The sequence below is a fragment of the Oreochromis aureus genome, linkage group 15 (genome assembly GCF_013358895.1).
Source record: "Oreochromis aureus strain Israel breed Guangdong linkage group 15, ZZ_aureus, whole genome shotgun sequence".
Classification (NCBI taxonomy): domain Eukaryota; kingdom Metazoa; phylum Chordata; class Actinopteri; order Cichliformes; family Cichlidae; genus Oreochromis; species Oreochromis aureus.
The window spans coordinates 8,099,877-8,112,010 of NC_052956.1; positions in this window are offsets into that span (position 1 = coordinate 8,099,877).

The window sequence follows — 12,134 nt, forward strand, 5'->3', positions numbered from 1 at the left end:
GCAGCACCGACTCAATTTTCTTTTCTGTGACTTGATTACAGAGAACGGTGGCATGAGTTAACAGACTTCGAAAGAAGGCTTGATACAGATGACAGAACATTGCCATTTCGGGAGGCAGAGAGGTGTAAAAAGATCGAGTGGATGAACCCTTGGCAATGTAGACATAAAGTCCCTGACCTGGAGATTTTAAATTAAAGTCTGTCTTTTGTGAGTTTCCAGAGATACAGAAAGGCTAGACAAAATATTCATCATCCAACGCTTTGGTGGGTGCCCTCGGTATCGTTTACCAGGCACGTAGCCAAAATGTGCTATGTTTAGAAGGCAGTCTGGGGGTATATGAGATACATGGCCCAACCATTCTGCCTGTTGTGCTCTGATTTTGTGTAGCAGATGCATTTTGATGGTGCTTCAGAGATGTGCCAAGACCTCTGAACACTGGACAGCATGTGTGTGTTTTTTCTGCCCATTGCTGGTCCGCAACACAACAGTAAACACTGCAGTTATTGCAGATTATTACAGTCTTCGTGGCCCTGTAACTGATCAATTATGGGGTACAATGAACAGCTTTGGAATATTCTATGTATTGCACGACAGCGGTAAATGACATCCGCCGACAAGGTGCCGGTTCCAGTGCCTTCTTTTCACCAACAAAATAATTTGCCAGAAAGCTTGCAACAGAGTGGGTCCTCAAATGGCTTGTAAAATTGGTGATGCTGATGTCAGTGACTAAGGAAGGGGCTCTACAAACTAAAAAGAGGCTTCATGATTCAAGGGCTATTGTGAATCATTTATGTTTCCTATGCTACTGTTAAAAAAAAAAAGAAGGTAAAATTCATTGGTTTAACCCTGACATGCTCTTAATATTTCATGTCTTGACAATGGTCTGGATGGATTTTTATTCAGACCAACAATTTCCTCATAATAAGTCTTTAAATTTAATATTGAACTATGGATCCATTTAGGATACATAACTAACCCATTGGACACAAATGAATGGATGATTATGTTCATAAGAAGAGCAAGGATATGTATTTTTTAGGCTTTACAACATCGAGTTTTAGAGAAAACATCTGTTATAGCATGATATTGTGTTCTGTTTGACCATATGAATCTCAGAACAAATCTATGTTAGGTTTTTCTGTGGTACAGGATGGCTTCATCAAATTGAGTGGCCAATGGATGTGGCTATGAACCATAAAATCTTGGATTAGAACTTCCTTCCTTCAGCCAAAGCACTGAAGATGGGTCATAGATGGTTCTTCCACTGAGGCAATAAACGAGTGGCTAAAGAAAAAGCATTAAAATGATTGAATGACCTAGCCAGTCTCCAGACTTCAGTCCTACAGAAAATCAGTGTAGGAAGCTGAAACTTTGAGTTGCCAAGCAGCAGCCAAGAAACCCAAAAGATATTGAGGGTTCCTATAAAGAGGAGGGGGCTAAAATGCCACCTGAGATGTGTGCAAATCTGGTGACCAACTACAAGAAACATCTATCTGCTGCTCTTGCTAAGAAATACCAAGTCATGTTTTGCTTGGGGATATTTCACTATGCATATTTCACTCATTGACATGCAAATCAGTTCATAACATTTATGTAATGTTTTTTCTGGAGTTTTTGTTTATTTTCTGTTTTTTTTTTCCCCTATTAAAATAAAACTACCATAAAAATTAGAGACTCTTCATTTCTTTGTAAGTGAGAAAATGTACAAATTCAGCAGGAGATCAAATACTTATTTCCTCCACTGTACTGTTTTACAACTTCACTCTTTCTAAGACCAGAAGATGCTTGTTTCTGTGGGAACCTGGGCGAATATGATGGGAACACAAACAGTTCTTGTGTCAGTGTCAAGTGTCAGTGTCAAAAATGCACACAGACATGGCGTGCACAGTTTTTCTTGATTTGACCCACATTATCTCTCCATCAGAACAGATACAGATCAAATTTGACTCCGAAAGCTCCAGTGTAAAAGAAAAAATGTAGCACCTTTAAACTAGTTTAAAATATTTTATTTTTTGTATTATGGGTCAATTTAGAAAAAGTAATCAATTTTTAGGCTTTAGGGCACTTTTGCTAAATGCTAAAATGAATTAAATTTGACCCAAACAATATGTAAGTGTTAAACTTAGACATGATGCAATGTACTTTTTAAGCTTATCCAGCAGGTTTGAGAGTTTCAACTCAAAGAGAGACAAGTTATTTTTCTTTTCTTTTTTTTAGGAACTTTTCTTAATTTTTCCAGGTGATGTTAATAAACTAAAGTTACCAAATCCAAAGTCATGAAAGTTAGTGTTTCAGTGATACACAGTGTAGAGCTTTTAGATACTATATGTGCCCTCAGAATAGTGCCATGGTTAAGAAATACCTTAACCACAAGAATCCTTTTTGCTCCTTCAAAGCTGAGATCAATTATTGACAGGGAGCCTTCCCTTCCCTCTTCCGCAATAAAAATAAAAAGGGTAGCAAACTTCCTTAAGTAATAATAATCATAACACAAAACTTTATTGATCCATGCTGGGAAACTCTCTTTTAGCTAAACCCTCGCCACAGGCCATCCCATAGCCTCGAGTGAAAGAAAAGGGAAGCGTAAAAGAGAATAATTCCTCTCTTTCTGGGCTTTAGATGACGCTTAGATTTTCAGTGTTTAAAGACGCTTGACAGTTCTGACTGCTGAAGAGAGACTGAGAAATTCAGCTCTTTGGGCGAAGCAAAGAAAAAAAGTGACGATTATTTTCTGGAGAAAAGAGAGTACAATTAGGGAACTCTGAAGTGGCATTATGAGAAATGTTGTATAGAAATGCTGTTTGTTCTCTCTATAATTGCCGGGTTGTTTAATATGATAGCAGCCATGTATTCTCAAGGTGCATACCAACAGGCTCGTTCTGAGCATGTGCATGTACACCAGTCTGTGAGTGTGTGTGTGTGTGTTACCGTCTCGTTTCAGAACACGATTAAGATGCACTTTAGATTCATTTCAGAGCCGCAAATTGCTGCAAGGTGAGACTTGTGGGTCGCATCAGTAAGTTAGACATGTAAACCCATCCCATCTCTCAATTCATTTCACTTTCACGAAGAGAATGGTGCAGAACTCAATAATGACAATATGCAAAAAGCCCCAGAATCTAATTTCTTCACTATCCATCTGAATTACAATGCCATCATTATTATTCCAATGCTGGAATTATACACTCCATCGGCTGGAATAAGCAGTTTCCACCGACAAGCTGACTTTGTGTATTGGCCTTTTTGAAACTGTGTGTGTGTGTGTGCATATGTATGTGTGTGTGTAATTCTGAAAACACCAGCTTTCACTCTGGGATGTGCACTTTGCCACATTATAAGGTTAATTTTTCCGGGCCGACAGTCACCGAACAAAGGATACCGCGTGAGTCAAAATGTGACTTTCCCAAAAAAAGGGAGTCTCTGTCAAATGTGTGAAAATGTGACAAAAAAAAAAAAAAAAACTGAATACATTAAAAGTGATGGATTCTCCTTTGGGAGTGTCAGTGTGTTTAGATCCTACCACATTAATTTCAATTAAGCCACAGTTGGATGGCACACTGTCTCTGGCCAGCTGTGAGTGCATAAGGACAGTACCTGCTGTTGTCAAGCTGTCCTCACATCAGACTTGCACGTATAGTTAGAAAAAGGAGTTTGCCTTCATTTCATGGACTGTTACATAAATTATTGTTTAAGAGTTAGCCTGACACCGCATGAGGTGACATATACTCATCGTCAGTGTTGTCGCTAGGACACCGTAGTTTGAGTCCCATCTGGTTATATTTTTTCACTTCTTTGGTTGCTTTTGACTCAGTTTTTAATTTTTGCTCACTCACTGGTTGGATTCTAAAAACAACTTGTTTAGTGCTATGAAGTACACCCCTTCACAACAGAAGCCCTGCACATTGAAAAATGTCAAGTTGGGAGTGACAGACTGGTCTCAGTAATACCATAAACTGTTGTGTCACGCTCTCTGCACACAACTGAGACAGGCCAGTGGCTTTGGCAAAAGAGTGTTATTTGACACCCCAGGAATGAGAACGGGTGCCTTAGACAGGAAGCAACTCAGCAGTATATGAATGAAACTCGGTCATGTTGTCAGTTTGTATTGGCCTTTTATGAAGTCAGCCTCAAAACCCCGTGTCCTTCATCGGCACTTGTATCTTTCGCAATAATTCATGGCTGCCTGTATTTTTCTTACTATCGCTTTAAGAATGCGGTGCCTAATGGCTTTCATAGATGAATATGTTGGCTCTCGGAGTGAAACAGCCTTGATCCAAGCCATTAAAAAAGACTGGGCTCATATTGAATTCAGCAATGTGAAATTTGCATGCTCACGCTACAACAGTTTGGGAACTTTGGCCCATCGATTTATACAACAAAATGTATGGTTCATTCACTGCTTTTTCATTTAGATCTTCTGTCATTGATGCTGTTCTGAAGTAGATGTAAATTACTTTTTTTGGAGAGATGGTTGCTCACGCTTTAAAGTCCCCAAAGAAAAGCAAGAAGCAAAATGTTTTCTTCTGAAAAAGCACAAACAACAAACGCTCTGCTGACTGTGTCCAAATTGTTCAGGTTTATTCAGAAGTAAAACGGAAAGCCGAGAGGCTGTGAATGGGTGAACAACTCAAACCAAGCCCATATATAGTTTAATAAAACATCCGTCATTCATTTAATGCTTTTACCAGAGCATCTTGAGTGCATCCATTTAATATGGGCACTTCTAGTGGGAAATGAAGGTCTAACCCTTGAGTGCCACGACCACTTCTCTCCTTCCATTACAACTACATTTTCCTGCCAACAGTAAGTTGACAGGAAAAACAAAAGATCCTGCTAGGATTCATTTCAAACAAGCAGTCCTCCAACAACAATAATACCTGCTGGCTCTTCCTACCATTTAAAACAAAAATTCGAATTGTTTCCAGTTTGTATTTTTTCTCGCTGTTTGTGCTTGCTCTTTGGTGAAGTCGGAATCTCAAAGTAATGGAGCCAGCGCTCATTTCACATGCACCTGTTCACACCACAGCTAGAAAGTGCTTACCGTATTAATGTGTGCAAATTAATGACTGCGTGTGATATAAAATGCATGTCTAACAATAACAGACCCATCATATTAACACTTGATATTTTAGGTTGTCTCACTTTCACTGCTCGAATCAGCTTTTTTTCTTCCAGCAGTGTCAGAAAAAAACGTAAGTAAAATAGATAATAAAGTAGGCTCTGTTTTAGGGTGTCTTTACCTTGTGTGAAGTTTTTCTCAGTTTCTGAGTCAGATCGCGTCTTCACTCCTCACCTCCAGAGATGAGAGAAACTGAAAGACTTCCTTGATTTCTAGTGTTAAGTAGTTTTACAGGTAATATCTGCACAGCTGTGGCAACACAGTGGCAATAAATAAATAAATGTTTCATCTGTAAAGCAGTTACAATGTGAAATATTAAATTGTTACAATTTATATAAATAGCTAATGTTTTTTTTAATGTAACTAATGCTCTGCTACAGACGACCATACACCAGCTTTGAAAATCATAAACATGACTGTTGTTTTTATTAGCTAATTGTTAAATTATGAAGCTTTGTATTAGTGTTGCAAATGTGTTGAAAAATGATCAATTTTATCAAATGATTATCAATTATTATCATCTATAAAGTTAACTTTATGTAGATAAAGACCGTTTCAGTTCACAGAGCTAAAAGGCTAAAGAAAGAAAAGAACTAATAATGTGGAGAAAAAAACACTACTGTACTTGATGTCTGTGATAAATAAATATATTAGTGCTAATTTATTTTTATGGCTTAAACACTTAAGGCAAAATGTGATGTATGAAATCTCCCTGCACACAGTCATTTCTCTACTGTCAAACAGGATGGAGATACTGCTGCTATCTCCCTTTACATAAAAGCCTTCTGGAGAGGATGTTAGCAAATAAGCCTTGATCAAATAAAGTGAGACATAATCACATCACAATTTAAATGGAAATCTTTGCAGCATCCAACGCACAGTGTGAGTATTTATCTGAGACATGGCCCTAGTCATTCATAAACATGCAAACACTCACTGGTGTGTGAGGTGGATTGGATTAAAGCTTGGCAAAGCCTGGAAGCTCAGGTGTTTGTTCATGTTTTATGTACTCGTGTTGCGTTTATATTTGTATGAGCTGTTTTTAAAAGCATTCGAAAAAGTAAGTTTTTCTGCTCATTTACATACAAATGCACACGCAGCGGTTTTGTCCATAATGAATGAATGAAATAAAGGATGCATAAAAAATATTTATTTTGAAAAGCTCTTAAAAAACATGTTAGGATTATTTTAATTAACCTCAGTGTTTAGCTCTCTTTAGCAGATGTTAGCAACTAGCATGCTAAATTGGTTAATTAACCTTTTTAGATGTTAAATATCAGCAATGTCAAACACTCAGCATAAAGATGGGATTTATCTACTTTTACCTAAACACATGACACCAGATGTGATGCTGAAGGCAGTCCAGTGCTGACATCCAATAAATACATATGCTAGATTGAAAAATGTCAATTTTAAAGATTATTGCATTTTTTCATATTGCAATCTCGGCATTGCCTTTTGAAAAAATGTGGCTAACGTTTTATGTCTTTTTGCCTTGTTCTGTCAGTGTTTATTGAATAAATCTCCAGTGATGTGTGAGAAGCAGAAGTACACGAAGACTGGCAGGTACCAGAAAGAAGTCTTTCCCCTCATTACCCTTCCTCCCATATGACACAAATGTGACATAAGAACAGCTGCTGTAGCACAGCTGCAGACTCTTTGCGTTTTTCTAGAAACACCACAAATCCCATCCGCATCTTTCGGACTTAACCTAGTCGTCTTTTTTCCGCTCCCTGTTTTCCAGTCTCCCAGTAGCCAGAGGGCACAATCACACAACCAGAAAGTCAATCAGGAAGCTTATTAAACATGACACTCGCTGAGCGCACTCTATATGGATGAAGGATATAGGCTGTAAGGTCTACCTGCCAATTAGGAAAATAAAATCAATCATAGCAGTCAATGTAAACTCTTTCCCACTTTTTCCGTCCCTTCTTCTCACTTTGTGCTTCTTCATTTCCTGCGCTCACAAAACCCTCTGGCCTTCACTGAAAATATTCTCTACCATAAATGCCAGTACTGCTGTTGCACACAGTCATGCACAGCTCACTACAGAATAAACAAGGAAACACAGTCCCCGTCTGCACAGGCATGCAGACACACACACACACACACACACACAGACTACTACACTCCAGAAAGCTATTCATCACAATTTAGCCACACCATTAGACAAAGAGAGCCAATAACACCCTCAATAGAATGCCATCCCAAAAAAGACTAAACAAAAAAAACAAAAAACACAGCCACACACTTTCTCCTCCATGACACTCATTTTCTTCTCCATTTGTCATTACAGTCTCTCACACTTTTTAATTCTGGCTAAGCTGTCATCTGTCTTTTGTCCCCTCAAAAACAAGGCTATACCATTCAGTGAATATAAACTGAAAGTCAGTGAAACTAAAGGAACAAATATGCTTTTATTTTTAAAGGCAATGAATGTGTTATCTAACCAGATTACTTAATGTAGCCACAGTAAGTTGTTATGTATTTTCAACCCCATTTCCAAAACGTTGGAAAGCTATATCACATGTAAATGAAACAGAATGCCATGATTTCCAATTCTCATAAACTCCCATCTTATTCACAGTAGAATAGAAAACATATCACTTGTTTAAACTGAGAAACTGTTGTCAACCCATTCTTGTGTTTATTACGGTCTTGTGATTCATTCAGACTAGACACGATTTCCTTCGTGTCTAGTCTGTTCCTGGTCTCGTCTCTGTCTTGTCATCAGCATCTCTTGTTGTAGTCTGTAGTGTTCCCGGTCATGTTCCCGTGTCTGTCTGGTCTTTCTGTGTTCTACCTGGTTTCCCTTTCCTTTCATGTTGATTTGTTTGTGGTCCAGTCCCAGTGTCACGTTTATGTGTCTTAGTCTGAGTCTCAGCGTGTGTTACTTCTTATTTTATTTTGATAGTCTCCCATCTCGTGTGTTATGTTCAGTTTTGCTTCCCCTCTCTCATCAGTCTGTGTCTATGTTGCCTGAGTCTGTGTGTATGTGTGTCCATGTGACTTCTTTAAGTTCTCTATTTTCTTGTAGGGTCCCAGTTTCCTTAGTTCTTAGCTCCCAGTTTTCTTCTTTGTCTGAGTTTGTGTGTAATTAAGTTTCTAAATTCATCTGCATCTTTCAGTTAATCCTTTTTCCCTCTGAGTCATGCTATTGGGTCCTGCCTGGGCTGCCATACACTGCATTATGATAAAAACTGTTACAGGGGAAACATAAGGCTGGAAAATCAAGCGGTATAACAAAGAAACAGCTGGAGGAACCATTTTCAACTAATTCAGGTCAGTATTCACCAAGTCAGTAACTTGAGTGCATATAAAAAAAGAGCATCTTAGAGAGGCAGAGTTTCATCAGTCTTCATCTGTAAATATTAGGATAATTTCCTGTAAATGTGAAATTCTGAAGACATTGAATATCTCATCATCTAAAATGTATAATACCAACAAAAGATTCAGACAATCTGGAGAAATGTGCGTAAGGGACATGGCTGAACATCAGTAGTAGACATCTGTGATCTTCCAACCTTAAAAACAGGCATGGAAACGACTGCATGGGGTCAGGAACACTTCAAAAAAATCACTGTCTGTGCCATCTACAAATGCAGTTTAAAGTTTTGTCATGTAGAAACATTGGTGGAAAGCCACAATCATTGCTGAAAGATATCTACAGGTTTTAGAGCAATATAAGCTCCCATCCAGAAAACGTCTTTTCAGGGAAGACCTTGCAGATTATAGCAAGACAGAGCTAACCTGCATCTATTACAAGAGTATGGCTTTGTAGTAGAAGAGTGCAGGTGCTGATCTGGCCTGCCTGCATCAACTGAAAACATTTGGCGCCTCATGAAATGAAAGGGTAGCATCTTATGTCAGACAAAAATGGCACAATATTCTTCTTTTATTAAGAGGTTTAGCACTCACAATCACGTATATGTAATGTATTAAATGTACTATGGTAGTAAGAAAAAACTAACACATTTCAGCCCCTGATAACACACAATAAAGTAGTGGACCTAATCCTTAATGGGCAGGAGTGGCAACAATGATTAATAAATCAACATTAACAAAAAGTATGATGTCCAGCTACAAAGATGACCCAAGCAATAAGCTAATGGGTTTTTTTTGCCATAGTGAAATGTCTCAGTTTAAACAGCCAGCTGATTGATTGATGTCTTTCCTATGTTCTATTGTGAATAAAATATGGGCTTGTGAGATTTGCAAATCACTGCAATCATTGAAAAATAATTTATACAGGGAGTGTTGATAGTTTTACACAGCTTAATTTAAAAGCTTCACATTAACTTAATAGTATATGACCCAAACCTTAACTTTAGAGTTAGCGTGTTAATTAAAGTAATCAAGGTAATTAAAAGCCAACCTTAGAAATTACCGTTAATTATATCCCTTTTAACACGAATCTCTTAAAATGTCCACACAGAACAATTTGATGCTGTGCCCTGGCAGATTCAAAAGGATTCTGATGTGTAGTATGTTTTTTTCTGAGTGCTGTATAAGACAAATAAATAAATCGAGACATCCAAACTCTGCATCAAATAGTTGAAACCCAGAGAACACTTTTTTTTAAAAACATTTATCTGTCAGCTTAACCTCTCCTGATCCCCCTTCAGTATCCTCTCCACCTTCTTTCTCATCAAGCCACTGATGAAGTGCTTCAGGAAAAAAAGGACTTTTTAAAGTCTTGCCAAAAGCTTGTTGAGACATAGTAATAGGCCCGCTAGACTGGTGATGATGAAAAAGAGAGATCTGCTCACAAGATCTAATTTCAGAGCCAGTGACTGGAATGCTGTAGGCAAAAACTTGATTTGTAAGCATGAACTAACAAAGATCACTAGCACCACCTATAGATAAGCTGTGAGGGTGCACAACTTCAGGCCAATAGAAGTCATGGCAAATCAACATGAAGGGTGTAAATGTGTATTTAGATACAAAACACAGGTACAGATGTAAGATATAATTTTTTGTGGCTGGTTGTGGTAGTTGGCACCTTTGAAGATGCTGGTGTTCACCAGACTGGAGCTAGTTTTACTAGCTTGTACTTACTCCAGGTTTTATGTCTCCCAGGGACACCAGGGCACAATAGGGTACCATGACAACTGTAAAAATGATTAATTGTGCCGTATTGAGGTGTGTAAACCATACTATCCCAGTAATAGTCATAGTTTTGGATAACTTAATTGGTTTTAGCAATTGTGTTACTGAATTGCCATCAATGTCTACAGCCTAGACATCGACTCTAGTATTTTTCCCAGTTCTGAGTTTGCCTTTAGATTTCTATCAAAGCCATGGATGTGAGGTAGATAAATCCCTTACAGTGTATAGAATAACAGCTTGTAGTCTAAAGCGCTTTGAGTGGTCAGTTAGACTAGGAACTGCTATATAAATGCAAATCCATTTTGATTCCCCTATCCAGGAAAAATCCCGGATTCTTGCATCTTTTCTGTGAGTAATCCATGGATACATGATTGGCATCAAATAACAGGGGAAAAAATGCAAAAATGAGAAAGAAGAAAAAAACTGTTATTACACAACGAGTCAGTAAAATCCAAGTAGTGCTTGTTTTGTGGAGCTATATGAGAAGTGATTTCCCAGAAATTTTTTCTGGGGCTGCTTCAACCAGTGTTCATCGCTGTAATGTCATAAATAATCTCACATACACACACATGCAATTTTATGTCCCAAAGTAATAAGACAAAACCTAGCAAAGTCGTGACACAGCACCTGAAAGATCCATCTGGCATCTCTACTGTTCACTGAAGCCTCATCAGAGATGTCTCAGTGGAAAGGTGGCTGTCAAGAAGCCATTCTTAGGGAAGGGAAACAGGGAGAAAAGGCTGAGTTATGCCATCAGTGGTATCTTATAGAAAGATGCCTTCAAATCTAAAATTTTTGGCTGAAATTGTTGTCAGTATGTACATAGGAGGTCATGGGAAAAGGAACAACATAGAGTTGCAACAGCTATCTGTAAAACATAGTGGAGGCTTTGGGGCTGCATTTGAGTCAGTGGTGTTGGAGAGGTTGTCAAAAATTGATGGAATTATGAATGACACACTGCCAAAACAGTGAAAGCATACCTGGATAGAAAAACACACAGTGGAACACTATCGGTCATGGATTGGCCTCCTTAGAGCCCGGACCTTAACATTATTGAACCAGTGTGGGTTCATTTTGACAGAGAACAGAACAAAAGGCAGCCAATGCCAAAAGAAAAGCCTTGAATGCTCTTTAGGAAGAACAAGAACAAAGACGGTTATACCAAATACTGATTTTCCACGTTGTTAAAACTGTAAACATTGTGCTTTAGCCAATAAACTGCAGCACCCTTTTCCTATTTTACTAGCAAAATATCAAGAACTGACAGGTATGGAGGACCACAAGAGCCACGCGCATCGAAATAAAAATTTCTGTGCTTTAATAATGAATTGTAGAATAAATTCTGCAATTGTAAATTCATTTTGAATTCCAATTTAATAAACTGCATTTCAAAATCCTTTTTCCACTTGCATTTCAAAAACTTTTTCCAATTGCACTTTAATAAACTACATTTTAAAATCCTTTTTCCACTTGCAATTTAATAAACTGCAGTTCAAAATCCTTTTTCCACCTGCAATTTAATAAACTGCAGTTCAAAATCCCTTTTCCACTTGCAATTTAATAAACTGCAGTTCAAAATCCCTTTTCCACTTGCAATTTAATAAACTGCAGTTCAAAATCCTTTTCCACTTGCAATTTAATAAACTGCAGGTCAAAATCCTTTTTTCCACTTGCAATTTAATAAACTGCAGTTCAAAATCCTTTTTCCACTTGCAATTTAATAAACTGCAGGTCAAAATCCTTTTTCCACCTGCAATTTAATAAACTGCAGTTGAAAATCCATTTCCCTTTCCTGTTCGCTCCTGGATTAGCTGCTGGATTAGCTCTTCGATTAACAACTTGCTGGAGGCTATTCAAATTAGCCACACCGTGGGATGTAAGGAGCTCTCTGATTGGTTGGTCAGAC